We start from the raw sequence: 19,235 nt of genomic DNA on the forward strand, positions 1-19,235 counted from the left end.
CTGCATCACGCTATCTGGACATTCTTCGTGAATTTGTGGCGGTACAAACTGCCTTAGACGACACTGCGAACACCTCGTGGTTTATGCAAGATGGTGCCCGGCCACATCGCACGGCCGACGTCTTTAATTTCCTGAATGAATATTTCGATGATCGTGTGATTACTTTGGGCTATCCGAAACATACAGGAGGCGGCGTGGATTGGCCTCCCTATTCGCCAGACATGAACCCCTGTGACTTCTTTCTGTGGGGACACTTGAAAGACCAGGTGTACCGCCAGAATCCAGAAACAATTGAACAGCTGAAGCAGTACATCTCATCTGCATGTGAAGCCATTCCGCCAGACACGTTGTCAAAGGTTTCGGGTAATTTCATTCAGAGACTACGCCATATTATTGCTACACATGGTGGATATGTGGAAAATATCGTACTATAGAGTTTCCCAGACCGCAGCGCCATCTGTTGTTGAAAATTGTAACTACTGTAATTTCGAAAGTTTGTCTGCCTGAAAATGTACTGTTGTCCGAAGCATATTGCAACAAACGGTGTATTTCTATCGCTGCTCGTTTAGTTTTTATTGCCGTTTCAAATATACCGGTCATTTTTGAAACACCCTGTAAATACGCTATGGGAGGAAGGATAATTGGCCCCCATTTTATCGATGGCAATCTAAATGGTGCAATGTATGCTAATTTCCTACGTAATGTTCTACCGATGTTACTAAAAGATGTTTCACTGCATGATAGTATGGCGATGTACTTCCAACATGATGGGAGTCCGGCACATATCTGGCGTGCGGTTGAAGCGGTATTGAACAGCATATATCATGACGTCGATTGGTCGTCTAGGCTCCATGCTATGGCCAACACGTTCACCGGATCTGACGTCCCCGGATTTCTTTCTGTGGGGAAAGTTGAAGGATATTTGCGATCGTGATCCACCGACAACGCCTGACAACATGCGTCAGCTTATTGTGAATGCATGTGCGAACATTACCGAAGGCGAACTACTCGCTGTTGAGAGGAATGTCGTTACACGTATTGCCAAATGCATTGAGGTTGACGGACATCATTTTGAGCATTTATAGCATTTATGTGGTATTTACAGGTAACCACGCTGTAACAGCACGCGTCCTCAGAAATAATAAGTTCACAAAGGTACATGTATCACATTGGAAGAACGGAAATAAAATGTTCAATCGTACCTACGTTGCGTATTGTAATTTAAAAAACCTACCTGTTTCCAACTGTTTGTGAAAAATCTTCAGCCATATGTTTGTGACTATTACAGCGCCATCTATCACAAAGCGAAAAAAGTGGTCCAACTAAAACATTCATATTTCTGTACGTACTACACGAATATATAATAAAAATGGGCTTTTCTCTTTAAAAAAACGCAGTTGGTATCCCTTTGACCTATGGCAGTGCGATCTAGCGGGCCAACCATAGCGACATCTCGTTTCCCCCTTCAAGTTAGACAAGTCGTTCTTTGTAGTTTTTTCGTTTGACGCTTATTTCGTGAGATATTTGGCCGTCACTATCAATGGGCGATCCTGTGTATGTATTATGCTAAATAAAGATTCACGAGAACTTGAAACGCTTGGCACAACTAAAAGTTTCTGATAGTTATATTTCTTCTTGACTATCATGCATTAGGAAGCGAGAATGATGTTCCTTGACACCTCATGGAAGACAGCTCTCCACATTTAGGGGTGATGATATTTATGATTCAGAAAGAAGTTGTTTTGTCACCTCGTAACATTTTTAAATTGTGTAATTTGTTATGCGTGACATTTAACTTGTAAATTTCACATTCCATTTCTTTAATCTTTTTCTCCTCTTATGTAAATTCTGCACATAAAGGACCCCATAACGGGAAAATGATACATAAGAATATAAATGATGTGAATTTCGTGAGATAACAAATACGCACGTGAATCATACGTCCTATAGATCCTTCCAGTCAGTCTAGAGTTTTGAAATAATGTGATCCATGACCAATCCCATCTAAAGCGATCCTCCCTTCTATGGCTTCACACTAATTTTGTTAATATAGAACTCTTCCATTTCTATATTACAGTAATTACGTGGTCCAGTCACGTTAATGTTACCAGGCCAACACTCAAAATCAACGTGCAATTATCATTCACAGACCGCAGTTGGCAGCACTAATCGTGGAGAGAATACAAAGCTAGCCAGGGGATGCGAGAAACAGTGCAGGCGTTGCCGTAATGCGGAAACAGAGCGATTCCTCTCGCGTCCAAAAAGTAACCAATGACTTTCGGGCCAAGCGTGGAAGCTCCCCAAACGGCTAAGACTGTAAACTGTTCGCGTACCAACGTGGTTGACATATACCGTGCATGGGAAAATGGCCTATTCAAAAACAACGTCGAGGCAACTGTGGTGAATGACAGCTGTGGAGATGCGTACTGGTGAACTAACGCGCTACTATTGAGCAAATGACAGTCCGGATGAAACAAAGGGCTATCAACAGTCTCTCCTCAACGAACGTTCAGCGAATATTGCTGAGTATCGGCCCCCGCAGCAGGCGCCTGATTCATGCGCGCATGCTTAATGCTTTTCGCTGGCGACGGGGGCTATAATTTGCACGCCAATAACGCAGTTGTACGTCCACTGACTGGCGACAGTTGGTCGTTTTCCGTATTTCACGATTTACGCTCCATCGGGCAGAAGGCCGTTGACGTGTACTGTGTGGAATGTCTGATATTATACACCCTGCAACAATCGTCGGAAGGGTCCAGGCTCTATACTTGGGGACCATGGCCACCACTACATGCCGTTCGTTTTCCCTTGGCACGATGATACCTACCAGCTGGACAATGCAACGTGCCACACAGCTTTCAGTGTACGTGCCTTGTATATAGAGCACCAGGATGGGTTAACCGTACTCACCTGTCTACCAAACTCTCCATTCGAGAATCTATGGAAGCACATCAGTTGAGCTGTTCGCTCCATGAATCTTGAACCCGACATCTAGCGCAGCTGGCCGGGATTTGACTTGGTATGGCTCCGCATCCCTGTCGGTACCTTCCAGAACGTTAGTGACACTTTTCCTGCTCGTGTTCCGAGCTGTAAAAGATCCAGAGCCTTGGAAAGTGCTCACATTAATGTGACTGGACACTGCATAAAAAGTGTCCATTATCTGCCACTGCCAAAGGCGAAAGTATTTCTATACTTTAGAACGACTTTGTACTGGAGGCAGTATCGTCCATGCATGTAAATAATTCTCTATGTTACCCGCTCCATAACTTACATTTGCCGTCTGTGAATGGCCGTGTCGGTTCTTGACGTAAAGACCTTGTCACCAACATGAGCACCTAGAAGAGGGAAACGTCGATTTCCAGAATGTCATTCCTTACAATCTGGAATAATGGATACACAATACATTCACAGACCAGGCGGCAGCACTAGGCAACAAGAGATTCTCAAACATGGGGAAGCTTATTAGGACAAAAAATCTACAAGAATGGCAGCACAACAGCAAATAGGTCGGTAGCCAAGTTCCATGAGGAGAAAATGAAGCGACAGGAGTTGAGAGTTTCATACCAAATAAACGAGAGACGAAAACAGATCCCCCATCGTACAGAAAACGCTCAGTACAGTCTTACAGAAGCAGCGAAAACAGCATAACAAAGGAACAAAATCTCCAAGACCAGCGAAGTTTTACAAAAGCTCGAAACTTATATGTATTTTGGTTCTGTGGACATTATTCCGTGGTTCGAGACAAATTTGTCTTCCTGTCATTTCGTTTTCTAGTGCTTTAGACATCGTCAGAAGATAAAAAGATTCAAGACAGCAGTTGCATATTCAAACAGGCTCAGCAAGTGGATCTGTTTATACAAGGTGATACTCCGCCCCTACCGATCCGTTTTATGCAACACCCAATACGTTCGTACAGACAGGTGACAACTACGTAATCGATATTAAGTTCCCTCTCAGAACTTTGGGCACCTGTCAGCAGACGGAACCATACCCCAAAGAATACAAGTGAGGACTGGCCATGAGGTACACTGTTTTTTGGGCGAAGATATACCTTACTTCTGCCATACTGGTCTTGGATGTCTCTGTAAGTTTATTCCGTTTATAGACCTTAATCTTTCGTAAACGGTTCAGAAACATTGAGTTATAAAGTGTTCTTCAGCAGCAGAAACAACAAAATTAACAGGAAGTATCAAAAGGGGAAGTAAGGAAGTATCAGCTTTCGAGTGTATAACGTAACGAAAAGATTACTATAAGACTCGCCACGTTAATGTGATAGATTAATAAAAAAAGTTTATACAATAGGTCTAAGATGTCTTTGCATACTTTACCTGTTACTCTATGACATTTTAACAGCGGGCTCCGTATCTCCAGAACGAATTAGTTAATAGCATTGTTTGTCGTGTAGAGCCGTACAAAACGATATCGGTAGGGAGAGCTGAATGACGCTGTACATTAATTGTTCGGTTAAGTTGTATACCGGAAAGTTGTTACTCCTATACTTCTCAATTTGGTGTCTCCTGTTACCTTCTTTGTCTCCAGTTGTGAAACACGCTTTATAAGGCAACGTTTCAGAACCATTGGCGGAATATGAAGTTCTAAAAACGGAATAAATTTACAGACATATGCAAAACGTGTATGTCTGCACCGCTAATTACACAAAGAAAGATTGAAGATACTTCGATAAGCGTGGTGGAAGTAAGCTATATCCTGGTCCAAAAATATCGCGTAACTCATGGTCAGTCCTCGCTTGCGTTTTTTTCACTATAATTCCGTTTGCTAACAGTCATCCAAAGACCTGAGAGGAAATACACTACTGGCCATTAAAATTGCTACACCAAGATGAAATGAAGATGATAAACGGGCATTCATTGGACAAATATATTGTACCAGAACTGACATGTGATTACATTTTCACGCAATTTGGGTGCATAGATCCTGAGAAATCAGTACCCAGAACAACCACCTGTGCCACTAATAACGGCCTTGATACGCCTGGGCATTGAGTCAAACAGAGCTTGGATGGCGTGTACAGGTACAGCTGCTCATGCAGCTTAAATACGATACCACAGTTCATCAAGAGTAGTGACTGGCGTATTGTGACGAGCCAGTTGCTCGGCCACCATTGACCAGACGTTTTCAATTGGTGAGAGATCTGGAGAATGTGCTGGCCAGGGTAGCAGTCAAATATGTTATGTATCCAGAAAGGCTCGTACAGTACGTGCAACTTGCGGTCGTGCATTATCCTGCTGAAATGTAGGGTTTCGCAGGGATCGAATGAAGGGTAGAGCCACGGGTCGCAACACATCTGAAATGTAACGTTCACTGTTCAAAGTGCCATCAATGCGAACAAAAGGTGACCGAGATGTGTAACCAATACCATCACACCGGGTGAAACGCCAGTATGGCGATGACGAATACACGCTTCCAATGTTCGTTCACCGCGATGTCGCCAAACACGCATGCGACCATCATAATGCTGTAAACAGAACCTGGATTTATCCGAAAAAAATGACGTTTTGTCACTCGTGCACCCAGGTTCGTCGTTGAGTACACCATCGCAGTCGCTCCTGTCTGTGATGCAGCGTCAGGGGTAACCGCAGCCATGGTCTCCGGGCTGATAGTCCATGCTGCTGAAAACTTCATCGAACTGTTCGTGCAGATGGTTGTTGTCTTTCAAACGTCCTCATCTGTTGACTCAGGGATCGAGACGTGGCTGCAAGATCCATGCGGATAATATGCCTGTCACCTCGACTGCTAGTGATACGAGGCCGTTGGGATATAGCACGGCGTTCTGTATTACCCTCCTGAATCCACCGATTCCATATTCTGCTAACAGTCATTGGATCTCGACTAACGCGAGCAGGTATATTGCGATACGATAAACCACAATCGCGATATGCTACAATCCGACCTTTGTCAAAGTCGGAAACGCGATGGTACGCATTACTCCTCCTTACACGAGGCATCACAACAACGTTTCACCAGGCAACGCCCGTCAACTACTGTTTGTGCATGAGAAATCGGTTGGAAACTTTCCTCATGTCAGCACGTTGTAGGTGTCGCCACCGGTGCCAACCTTGTGTGAATGCTCTGAAAAGGTAATCATTTGCATTTCACAGCATCTTCTTCCTGTCAGTTAAATTTCGCGTCTGTAGCACGTCATCTTCGTGGTGTAGCAATTTTAATGGCCAGTAGTGTATATCCATCCGGTGGCTGACTGCTGTTTCGATTGATTTGCCGATATAGACGCCGTGCAGTCTGCATAAATCGAATCGGTAAGCGTGCGCGAATTACCCCGTGTGTATCCACACAACGATCTGTTCGTGACGTCATCAGATCGCGGAGTGTCGTGACATAGTGTATGTAATGGAGCTTTTAGTGAGGAGAGAAATGGCACTGCTTGCTTTATTTAACACAGCTTTTGTAATTTCATTCTCATTATTTCCGTTAAAAATTTTTTGTGCCTTTGATTTTCTGTGATCTCTCGAAACAGCCTAACATAATAATGTTGGATGTAGATAAAACCATAATGGCGGACAAACGAATTTGGTGGTTCCTAGATCCCAGTCCTGGGTGCACGCACTGATTCCGTTGGTAGAAATGTCATCAAGCCGTTTTATCCTCTCCTGATTCTAGCTGACTCACAAGTGCTGTAACTCGTCCTTTATATCCTTGATATTGGCATCTCGTCACGAACAGATGTTCGTGTTGTGTAGTTCTGCCTTTAGACTTCCCTCAGTTACTACCAGCTGTGATCTGATGTCACACACAATGGCTCGACGACTCTCCACATGATAGGAGTACGTCGCTGTGCCACAAAACGGGACTTCTCCCCAGGCAACTGCTACACGTATCGACGTGCTAGTCAATGCAGAATTTCGATTCGCCATTGGGTACAATGTGACGCTCTTCTTCAGCAGCCCAGGCGTCTCTGTCGTGGAACCACTCCAAATGGAGTTATTTGTGTCGTGGTGTTAACTGAATGGGGTGGTAATTCCCTAATACAGTTGCTCATAGTCTTTGACCAATGATGAGGGATGACACAGAAACTTGCAGGAGATCTATTGCATCTCGGATGGTGGGAGCAGATGTGAAGGATTCACGATGCGATTAGAACAAATTAAAGCCATTCTCCCTTGTGATGTTCTGACGCTGTTGACAGGGAACCTGACATTTATTATGCCTGCCCACACATTCCTATGCAGTCCAACATCGGGCCACTGTCTGAACGAATGTCCCCCACATCTGAAAATTGTACAATTCGAGCAGCCGACCACATGGAGCCCCGCAATGTGGCACTTCCACCCTCCATGAGGTGCTGATAAAGCTGTCTCACACGTGTACATGGTATCTCCATTCCCTTCCCTTCACAGTGATGTCTCAACATCGGACACTGTTCACGACGCTTATACACCATAACAGGTCCGATAGAAGCACTAAACACTATTAACACTAATGCACCCAGGTGGTCGTTCTATCAGTCACAGAAAATTTCACATCTCATTATTTAATGTCTACCGACCATATGTAGGATTACTGGATTACAATGAAATCTGACGATGTCTGCTAGGTGCTTTTATTGTCAGACAATGTAGTAGGATGCAGACCACATTCACAAATAAATCAGTATTTTACAATCCCAAACACTATTGTTAGCAGAGTCCAAACAATTTTCCTTAGGGATCACTATTTATAATTACTTAACCGAATATGGGTTGCAAGAAGAATTCAGTATTGGTGATATTTTAAAAAAAGAGGAACATAAAATGCTAAGAAGGAACCACTAACTTGTCATTCATTGCAAGTTGTTTGTAAAGATAGTTTATCGCTATAGAAACTAGGTTAGTGAATTTTGGTGAAGGCAGTTCCTGATCTCAGGTCCCTCTTATAATTAATTCATTTTTAATTATTGAAACCACGACTGAAATCTCTCTGCATTAATTAATGTGTAGTATTCCACTGAATCAGAATAACGACCCATGAAAATCACCCTATATTGGTTCTGAATATTTATTTTAATGATACAGATTTCTACAGAGACTACAGCGACATGATGAACTTCGTGAACACCTGTCTTCCGATAAACGGTATTATAATTTACAGTGTACTCGAAACTGAGAACTATGTATGTATTGTAACCGCTGTCAGATATCCACCCGAGTAAATATGTTTCCTTTGTCTACGCTAATAACGATCTGAAATTTACGTTCAGAATTAATTTACTATTATGATTATGTTGGTGTCACCAAGGCCTAATCAAAATATTACAGGAACGTATCGCATGAACCAACAACTCTTCAATCTTTAAAACTCAATCTGAGGTCGTCCTTGTACATGCGATCAATTATAATGCATTGAGGTAATAAGATAATTACAACTGCATGATGGTACCTGATGTACAATTACCAAATCGCTGCACTGGATCTTACTGAGTTCTTTGACAGTCTCAAGCACACTAGCAGCAAATTTCGCACACCTTAGGACGCAGCTCCCTAGTCGATAGAGACCAAATCTGTGACAGGTGTCTCAAAGGGGTACAAAATCCTAGTTCGACTGTGATTTCTATGACTTTTACTTTTGTTTACAGTGCTTTTATATTTTGAATAAATGTACGTCGTTGCCAACATTCAGGTGATAACTAACATATACAGCCATATTTAACAATTTGTAGTCTACTTTAGGGGTCTATATAACACCTTCTTTTCTAAATTTCACTGTGATTGTAACGGGTTATAGCATTTAGAAATTGCAATTCCCTCATGTTACCTCATCCAATGTCTTTTGAGTCAAACCCCTACGCTGTTTTAGGTTTTAGACAACCTAAAATTATTCCTTGGTATTGAATCAAGTCATATTTCTACTACTTTTGTGACAACAACGTGTCAGACGAACTGTATGCAAAACACTATTAATGTTATTCAATGTGATTCACCTTCACTTTGCGATTTGTAATTATGCATATTTCAGTTACTATGTTTGTGAATACTATTGCAAATGATCCTGGCACTGTTATCACAATGAAAGTCATCCTGGCATTGGATGCCACAATGAAAGTTATCCTGACACTAGATGCCACAATGAAAGTTATTCCGTGGGGTGACTATATAGATTGATTGAGAAGGTATGCAAAATTTAGTTTACTAACAACATTTATTTTTCGAAAGAAAAAATACATTAATTATAGTTATTGACTGAATACTGTAAAGAAGTAACAGTTGGGTTAAGAGAACAATGGACAAAGATCCTGGGTAACAGAAGTGAGTCAGGTACTCTGGCCCTAAAAATTTGGATAACGCAATCTGAATTGATATGATGCTGAGCAAACTTTGACTGATAATATACAGAAGTTCCTCAATATAGGTGCAGCTGAGAGCAAGTTTCGATTGAGATCTGTACACTCTGACAAGGCCGGAGAAGCAGTACGTTACGCTGTTTGCTTCGTGTGGCGATGTAAATTGCAGCTGACGAGAAGTTGTGCAGCAGTGGCAAGATATGGAGGCGGCACGTTTGAATCGACTGCGGCCACGAAAGAATTACAAACATCTCAAGGTCTAGTGATTAGGCAGACGGACTGCAGTTCATTCTCCACCACAGCTCTGAAATCACGGTAGATTTCAGTGTGTGACACACATATTCTCTGGTTGTACCAAGGACCAATATGGCTCACTTATATGACAGAGCACACAAGGACACCAAATCTCAAGACTGGTAAACCAAAAACGAATAGGTGTGCCCTCAGCAAATGAGTAGTCTGAGACATTTGAAGTCACACTGTCAGTACATTAAGAACTTCACCACAGGCTCTCTAGTCTAACTAATTACAAGTGAAGTCAGTCTCAGGACAGGTACCAAGCACCAACCACACATGGCAGAGCTTCGACCAGAAGATGCTTCCAGATCACAGCCCAGAACCCAGGTGCCTCGCACGACCCCAGATAAAAAAAAAATCCGTTTTCACGCAAAGTGCACGAACGACCCTGACTTCACCCCATCTTGAGGAAATCACAGGGCTTTAGAGGCCCTAAATCTCTCCTCCTACACGACAGCTCAAACTCATGTCCAGCCACCGCAAGAGTTAAGATACCTGCATCTCTGAAAAAAAGAAACAGCCAGTTACTGGTTTGTTTAAGTTTTCGTGGACAAAGAAAATGTTTTTCTCTGAAGTCGTATCACCTACCGTGGCAACAAGTGAACAGATACAATCTTAAAAATCTTTGTCTAAATTCCCTGTGCCTTGGAACTGGTGAGTTGTAGCTATGAGGCTCTCTAAAAGTTTCTCATACGCTGGAGTTTCTTACACAACCGAGGTGGCAGATGGAAGTGGGTCACAGGCCTATTTGCAAACACAAAAACTTGTGAATTTTTATTATGTGTGGCTCTGCACACAATGCACAGTTTACGACACCACTGTGTAGACACATCCCTTCTGTCCATCGCGCCCATTCCAGCCTTCCACTGGCGCTGCAGCAGGTAGCTCGGCATTGTTCTGCTCGAGACCTGTCTCGACTAGGGGCTGCTCTGTCTGCCCTGTACGGCTGTGGACCTCTCCAGCAAGATTTACTGAGAGATGATCTGGCTGCCAATTGCTTTCAAATTCCAACACGCCGTTTCTGTGAGCTAAGAACCATAAAAATACCTCATTCTTTTAACAACTACTAGGCTCCATCAACGATTGCTCAGACCATTAACTTTCTAGAGTCTCGTTCAAGGTGCATGAGGGTGTACCGAAATCCTTAATAATTTTCCATATATGAAAAATAGGTGAGATAGTAACTTGTCCTCTCTCACTATGAAGCAAAAGGTATTACAGTGTCTCAATTTATTACAGCGTGGGAGTGAACAAAACTAATATCGAAACTTTAGGGCTAAAAGCTTAGAATTGGGTTGGGTCTTGGAACTTATTGTCAGAGGTTAGGAGAAGTGATAGCAGCGGTCGTAGCGTGGTTTTGCTAACAGAGTTCGATAATAATTTACACACATGCAAATTGGATGTTTACTGTCTCGTAACTGCCGACTCTTCATCACTCCATTTGTGAATGTGTCTCAGATATGGATCCATTTTTCTGGGCTTGGTCACAGTTAGAATTAACCCCTACCTTTAATGCACGTTACATGCCTGGGATTTTAATAATGAGGAGCTTTTATACATGGTGTAATGGCTATAAGTGCAGATACTTCTTATTTGTGATGGGGTACAATGTACTGAAAATATTTCATTGAAATATACATCATATGCGAAAATTGTAGCTATTGGGAGTAATATGCATCTACGTTGGTTGGTACCTCCAAGTATATGTGGCAAGAGCTAGCCATTAATGTTTATTTTCCCCTGGGTAGAAGGTCAGATGTTGAAGTGTGGTCATGTGGGCGCAAAATGGTTAGTCTCTACTGGTGGGTTTGTGGTGCAGTGGTGGAGTGGTGCAGAAAAGATCAGGTACCAAATTATGTAATGTATTTGAGGGAAAAGTGTTCGACACAGAGAAATAACAACACCCTGATATGCACACAAATTAATATACCACAAATAAAAATATCTGCACTCATACCCGTTACTCCGTAAATAATAATAATTTGTTTATATCAGTGCTTAGAAAATTACTTTAGATTGAATTCCAAAAAATAGCAAGTCAGAAAATACATATTCGTAAAGCATTTGTCTGAATATTTGGGAAGTACATGTGCCATATAAGTTATTTGATAACTATAATACCAACGAACAACTTTGACAACATAATTAAGACGGTATAATATCGAAGTGTGCACTCACCATTATCAGTATTCCCCTTGGCGTAACGATTTTGAACGCACTTCTGGTGACTTACTGCTATTTTCTTTCTTCGTGGAAGATATTTCTCTTCGTGTCTCGCCAGTCTCAACTTTTCTGTGGTTTGCGGTTTCCTCCGTGGGGTTACCAACCACGTGAGATTTATTATTGATAGCATACAGGTTCAGCCTCTGAAAGTAACCCTTTCCCTGGCTGGAATGTTTTCTATTGCTGGTAACACTGCAAGTCCATCCACGTGGGTGAGACTGCAGGGAAGCAACTGAAAATAATGTCTTGTGAGAACTGAAGATTTCTACAAGCTCTTACCATTTTCTTGATATTTGTCCACATCTGTATCTTAGTGGTCAGCATGTATGGCTGCTATACGAAGGACACGGGTTCAATTCACTGTAATGCAAAGCGATTTTTTCTTAATGGAAGGACTAGAATGGGCTCAACTCAGCTTCCTGTTGGCAGTTGAGAAGCTACATGAGTCAGAAGTAGCGTCTCATTGTTTAAGAGAGAAAACAACAAACTGGAGAGGGGTATGCTGATCCCACACCCCCACATACCGCATCCAGTGACGCCATAGGAGAGGATGACACGGCGGTCGGTCGGTCACGATTGGCCCATCGAGGCCAAAACGCAGAGATTTGCTTTACTTTGCTTTGCGGTATTCAGGTCTGGTATTAATTTATTCTCTGAATATTAGGTAAGAGATTTGGAAGTAGATACATGTAAAAGCATAAAGACTTTCGTGAAATGTTCTTTTTGGCTGGGGTTATCATGAGTCCCATGACCACAATCACTCCCTTCTCTCTTGATCCCCTTCGGCAGTGTATGTGGAAAGGGGAAGGGCAGTGAGATAAATTTATTTCCAGTTGTTAGATCTAGTTTTGTAATTTACTTATAGATACCTATAGATTGCTTTAGTTCGTATGCTACCTTCTTACGTAGAACATGAGGAATATTCATCATTATCTTTTAGTATGACCGTTTTAATTTTTTATCAGATGTGCTGCTTCTAAGTATTGAAGAAGGACAAAATGTTAAACGTTCTCTTGCTGATGCTGTTGTAAGCTGCTAAGTTATGCAGCTCGTTTATTATAGGTTAGTAATAATTACTTAAGCTGTGGGAGGAGGGAACGAGACTGCGTCATTGTCTTCGAAATTTTGCTGCGACCTCAGTTAAAAAGGAAATAATTCTGAAATTTTGCAGAGGTATTTATAGTTGCCGGAATGGTTATAAGCAGGTGTGCGGACTGACTTAGAGGAAATGACACCGGTACAGTTTCGTAAAAGTACCTTCCTTCAGTGTGTACAAAATACTGGTCAGCTACCACAGATATTAATTTGGCACTTTGAGTATGGGAACATAGCTCAAAACAATTTTTCCTGTGTGTGGAACTTTCAGTTTTAAATACGAAAGGTAAGTGAAATTTGCTATTATAAATGCCAATTGTAAATGCAGATAACGAATTACAGAGTCTTCAAAAACACTCGTGCCATGACTGCATAAGTATGCCCAGAAAATATTAGTTGTTTATTCCATTCACTTCCTGAAAACTGTGAACGAAAATATAGAAAAACTGGAATCTGATAAAATGATACTTGAATGTTCTCTTCGTAGTTTACACACATTTACGTCTCACTGCACCACATGCGCGCCGTTGTTAAAAACATTCATTTAAAGAAAAATATTGCCGGTTGAACTAAATGAAGGAAGTTCTCATGCAATTAAGAGGAGATATCAAAACGATATTTTTCCAAAAATTTTTTTTTTCCCCCAGAGATGGTAATACCACACTCCCCGTTTTAAGATGCGCTGTTAGGCGAACACCACGACAAATTAGTATGTTCTTATTAGGAACATGACCCTTATTCTTATTCTTCGGTTCCTTTACTATGTAAATTGCGTGATACCTTACTACATCTCTTGTATGGCTTTGCTTCAGTTCTTCCAATCCATTTGCAGTTGACACATTTTAACTGGATTCTTTGCCCACCAACATGGTCGATATGCTCCTTCCACTTCATCTTATTTTCATTTATTTTTCCGTTTAGTTTGTTTATTCCTACATCTTTCCCTATATCCGCACTTTTTGGCTACTTTCTTTTGTATACCCTTCCACTCCTCTTTTAAGGGAAACTCCCCATTGCTGCCCCGTCAGATTTAATGGTAAAATGGCGCAGTGGGTAATCCGTCAAACAGAAAGAATCTACATCTACACCTACATTTATACTCCGCAAGCTACCCAACGGTGGGTGGCGGAGGGCACTTTACGTGCCTCTGTCATTACCTCCCTTTCCTGTTCCAGTCGCGTATAGTCCGCGGGAAGAACGACTGCCGGAAAGCCGCCGTGCGCGCTCGAATCTCTCTAATTTTACATTCGTGATTTTTTTCGGGAGGTATAAGTAGGGGGAAGCAGTATATTCGATACCTCATCCAGAAACGCACCCTATCGAAACCTGGAGAGCATGCTACACCGCGATGCAGAGCGCCTCTCTTGCAGAGTCTGCTACTTGAGTTTCCTAAGCATCTTCGTAACATTAACACGCTTATCAAATAACCCTGTGACGAAACGCACCGCTCATCTTTGTTTCTTCTCTATTTCCTCTGTCAACCCGACCTGGTACGGATCCCACACTGATGAGTATAGGTCGAACGAGTGTTTTGTAAGCCACCTCCTTTGTTGATGGACTACATTTTCTAAGAACTCTCCCAATGAATCTCAACCAGGCACCCGCCTTATCAACAATTAATTTAATATGATCATTCCACTTCAAATCGTTCCGTACGCATACTCCCAGGTATTTTACAGAAGTAACTGCTACCAGTGTTTGTTCCGCTATCATATAATCATACAATAAATGATCCTTCTTTCTGTGTTTTCGCAATACATTTCATTGTTGCCACTCCCTGCACCAAGTGCCTATCCGCTGCAGATCTTCCTGCATTTCGCTGCAATTTTCTAATGCTGCAACTTCTCTGTATACTACAGCATCATTCACGAAAAGCCGCATGGAACTTCCGACACTATCTACTAGGTCACTTATATACGCTCCTGGAAATGGAAAAAAGAACACATTGACACCGGTGTGTCAGACCCACCATACTTGCTCCGGACACTGCGAGAGGGCTGTACAAGCAATGATCACACGCACGGCACAGCGGACACACCAGGAACCGCGGTGTTGGCCGTCGAATGGCGCTAGCTGCGCAGCATTTGTGCACCGCCGCCGTCAGTGTCAGCCAGTTTGCCGTGGCATACGGAGCTCCATCGCAGTCTTTAACACTGGTAGCATGCCGCGACAGCGTGGACGTGAACCGTATGTGCAGTTGACGGACTTTGAGCGAGGGCGTATAGTGGGCATGCGGGAAGCCGGGTGGACGTACCGCCGAATTGCTCAACACGTGGGGCGTGAGGTCTCCACAGTACATCGAAGTTGTCGCCAGAGGTCGGCGGAAGGTGCACGTGCCCGTCGACCTGGGACCGGACCGCAGCGACGCACGGATGCACGCCAAGACCGTAGGATCCTACGCAGTGCCGTAGGGGACCGCACCGCCACTTCCCAGCAAATTAGGGACACTGTTGCTCCTGGGGTATCGGCGAGGACCATTCGCAACCGTCTCCATGAAGCTGGGCTACGGTCCCGCACACCGTTAGGCCGTCTTCCGCTCACGCCCCAACATCGTGCAGCCCGCCTCCAGTGGTGTCGCGACAGGCGTGAATGGAGGGACGAATGGAGACGTGTCGTCTTCAGCGATGAGAGTCGCTTCTGCCTTGGTGCCAATGATGGTCGTATGCGTGTTTGGCGCCGTGCAGGTGAGCGCCACAATCAGGACTGCATACGACAAGGCACACAGGGCCAACACCCGGCATCATGGTGTGGGGAGCGATCTCCTACACTGGCCGTACACCACTGGTGATCGTCGAGGGGACACTGAATAGTGCATGGTACATCCAAACCGTCATCGAACCCATCGTTCTACCATTCCTAGACCGGCATGGGAACTTGCTATTCCAACAGGACAATGCACGTCCGCATGTATCCCGTGCCACCCAACGTGCTCTAGAAGGTGTAAGTCAACTACCCTGGCCAGCAAGATCTCCGGATCTGTACCCCATTGAGCATGTTTGGGACTGGATGAAGCGTCGTCTCACGCGGTCTGCGCGTCCAGCACGAACGCTGGTCCAACTGAGGCGCCAGGTGGAAATGGCATGGCAAGCCGTTCCACAGGACTACATCCAGCATCTCTACGATCGTCTCCATGGAAGAATAGCAGCCTGCATTGCTGCGAAAGGTGGATATACACTGTACTAGTGCCGACATTGTGCATGCTCTGTTGCCTGTGTCTATGTGCCTGTGGTTCTGTCAGTGTGATCATGTGATGTATCTGACCCCAGGAATGTGTCAATAAAGTTTCCCCTTCCTGGGACAATGAATTCACGGTGTTCTTATTTCAATTTCCAGGAGTGTACATTGTGAAAAGCAATGGCCCCATAACACTCCCCTGTGGCACGACAGAGGTTACTTTAACGTCTGTAGACGTCTCTCCATTGAGAACAACATGCTGTGTTTTGTTTGCTAAAAACACTTCAATCCAGCCACACAGCTGGTCTGATATTCCGTAGGATCTTACTTGTGTACTGAACTGTGAAAAGAGAAGCAAAATAAAAATAAAAAATGAACGGTCGAAGCTTAAGTAGTGCAATATCTAGTGATTTGCCACGGCCACGGTGTCGCCGTTCTGTTATCACGGTATTCGTCTTGAAAGCGGAAGATCCGTGTTCGAATTTCCCTCGTGCCATCTTTTTTCCTCAAAATTAAGGACCTCCATCCGAACATTGTCGTGTCTGCTCTTATTTAGTAGTCTTGACAACTGACTATAGAATATGAATCATTTGGTAACAATATATTACCGACCCAACTAAATGTGATGAACAGTGAGAGGAGGCGAGATGCCGCATAGACCTCTGACAGAAATGAAAACAACAAATAAACTGATGTGAACTATGTTACCACAGAGGAATTCAAGAGTCAAAACATTCAAAACGGAACGCGAGAGTCATAACATGTGGTATTTGTGTAGAACAAATAGGAGGTACGTACGCCTGGAGGCCCCTTCCTTACACCTCGCTGGTGCAAACGGATGTTACACCACGACACGGACATAAATTTAAACACAGCAAACAGGTACGTCAATGACTGGCCGGAAAGTTTATAATGTTGTGAAAAAATAATGGGGCCCAAGGGAGATCTGAACATGGATAGTCCCTCCTCGCAGTCCAATACTGTGACCACATAACCACGATTCGCATTTGCTCGATTTTGCAAATCTTCAGCTTGTACCGTTCACTGCAATTTTCTCCTTCCTGTTTTCATGCTTGATCTGAGTTGTGTTTTTGACGGGCTATTCCCTGGGCAATCTTACCACTAAATCTGAGAGGGTTACAATAATGGGTTCCCCTTGTTAGAAGAGTCACTCCTTGAGTGTGTGCTTACTTTCTTCGGTGTCTTGTCAGTCATGCTTCGTTACCAAATGTAAGGATTGGCACTACAATGGTTCTGAGTTTCTTTCCTGGCTTTTCTTTGCAAAATGGTTCAAATGGCTCTGAGCATTATGAGACTCAACTGCTGTGGTCATCAGTCCCCTAGAACTTAGAACTACTTAAACCTAACTAACCTAAGGACATCACACACACCCATGCCCGAGGCAGGATTGGAACCTGCTACCGTAGCAGCAGCACGGCTCCGGACTGGAGGGCCTAGAACCGCACGGCCACCGCGGCCGGCTTTTATTTGCAAATTTTGAATAATCGTTAAACTATTTAACTTGTCCTAAGATTATATTATTCAAGAACACTTTCAATCTTAGTGGTTGAATGACCCTGAAAATCAAGTTGTATCTGGGGGCTGGCTGCTGCAACGCATACCATAGACTCCGGTCTGAAGGTAATTTTAATTGGTTCAAATGGCTCTGAGCACTATGGGACTTAACTTCTGAGGTCATCAGTCCCCTAGAACTTAGAACTACTTAAACCTAACTAACCTCAGGACATCACACACATCCATGCCCGAGGCAGGATTCGAACCTGCAACCGTAGCGGTCACGCGGTTCCAAACTGAAGCGCTTAGAACCGCACGGCCACACCGGCCGGCGTAATTTTAATTCTCTGTAATCAGTGTTAGAAAATCTGCATCATATAGGATTGCGTTTAGTCTAGTCTCACGTAGAAAAAAATGCTTCTTTATTCACTATCTTCAATTCACAGAGCCATTCATCTATTGCATACTGTTAACGAAATACATCATCCTTGTCTTTCGTCTGTGTTCATTTCCTTTGTAATTATACGAGGGCTATTCTTTTATTAAGGTCCTGTCGGTCGCGAAATGGAAATATTAGTGAAAATCATAGATGTTTTATCTGCAACAGTTAGCTACGCCTTACAGCTCCTTCCCTACATACCCGCCGCTCCAACGTATGAGGGGAAGGCCTCAGACACGTCCAACCTATTTGGCTCAAACTTGGCAGTGTGGCAGGTCGCTTCTTTACAACGTAAAACGGAGGAAGATAATTTCGGTCAACACTCTCCCCCCCCCCCCCTCCACCGTTTTTGTGAAAATCCCCCTTGAAGAGAATGATGAGGAATTGGATCAAAGTTGGAGGGATCGATAGATAATTGAAAATTGAGCGTTTTTCATCATCTGGTATGGGGTCCACAAACGCATATTTTTCTAGAAATCGAAGAAAGAAACTTTTACAAATGCCGCTTATGTACCCACTTCGTAAACCCTTTTCGCCGAAAGGGCCAATAGCACTTACCGGCATGACGTATTTCCACCGATTCTTTAAATACTGAATCTCAAAAACTGGACTCTGAACTTAAAATTTTTGTATCTAGCTGGGAAACGGAAAATCCTGGTTCGGGTATCGAGTAAACCTAGCGGATGTTATTCTTCCATATCTCAATTCATAGGGTAGGAGGATTAATAAGGTAAGTGAATTACTAAGGAATGATAAAAAGGAAGGCAAATACATTTCTCAAACCTCTTGATATAGTAAACAACTAAAATGTTACTTTTGGTCACTTTTCAATGGCTGTTCCAATCGCTGTTACGTGTCCTCACTTTTCTTCGAACAGCTAGATGGATGGTACTTGTCATATAAACATTGGAAACAAACATCTAATGAATGCAATTTTTCGATAGCTGCACTCTTCCTTTCGAAGAGCCTGTAGAAAACAAACTTGGTTTTTCATTTTAAAATATGTATTTTTCGTGGATTAATTTTGATGTGTACCACGTATACGATATCACTGACTGAAAAATCGATGCCGGGAGCTGGTTATGAATTATACTGTGAATAATTATTGCATCTGTGCGGTTATGCAACGCCCGTCGGGTTTCCAGAAGCACACTGCAATTCTGGAGCCTCAAAATAAAGTTTTTAACCTGGAGATAGAAA

This window comes from Schistocerca cancellata, chromosome 8 (assembly GCF_023864275.1).
Source record: "Schistocerca cancellata isolate TAMUIC-IGC-003103 chromosome 8, iqSchCanc2.1, whole genome shotgun sequence".
NCBI lineage: Eukaryota > Metazoa > Arthropoda > Insecta > Orthoptera > Acrididae > Schistocerca > Schistocerca cancellata.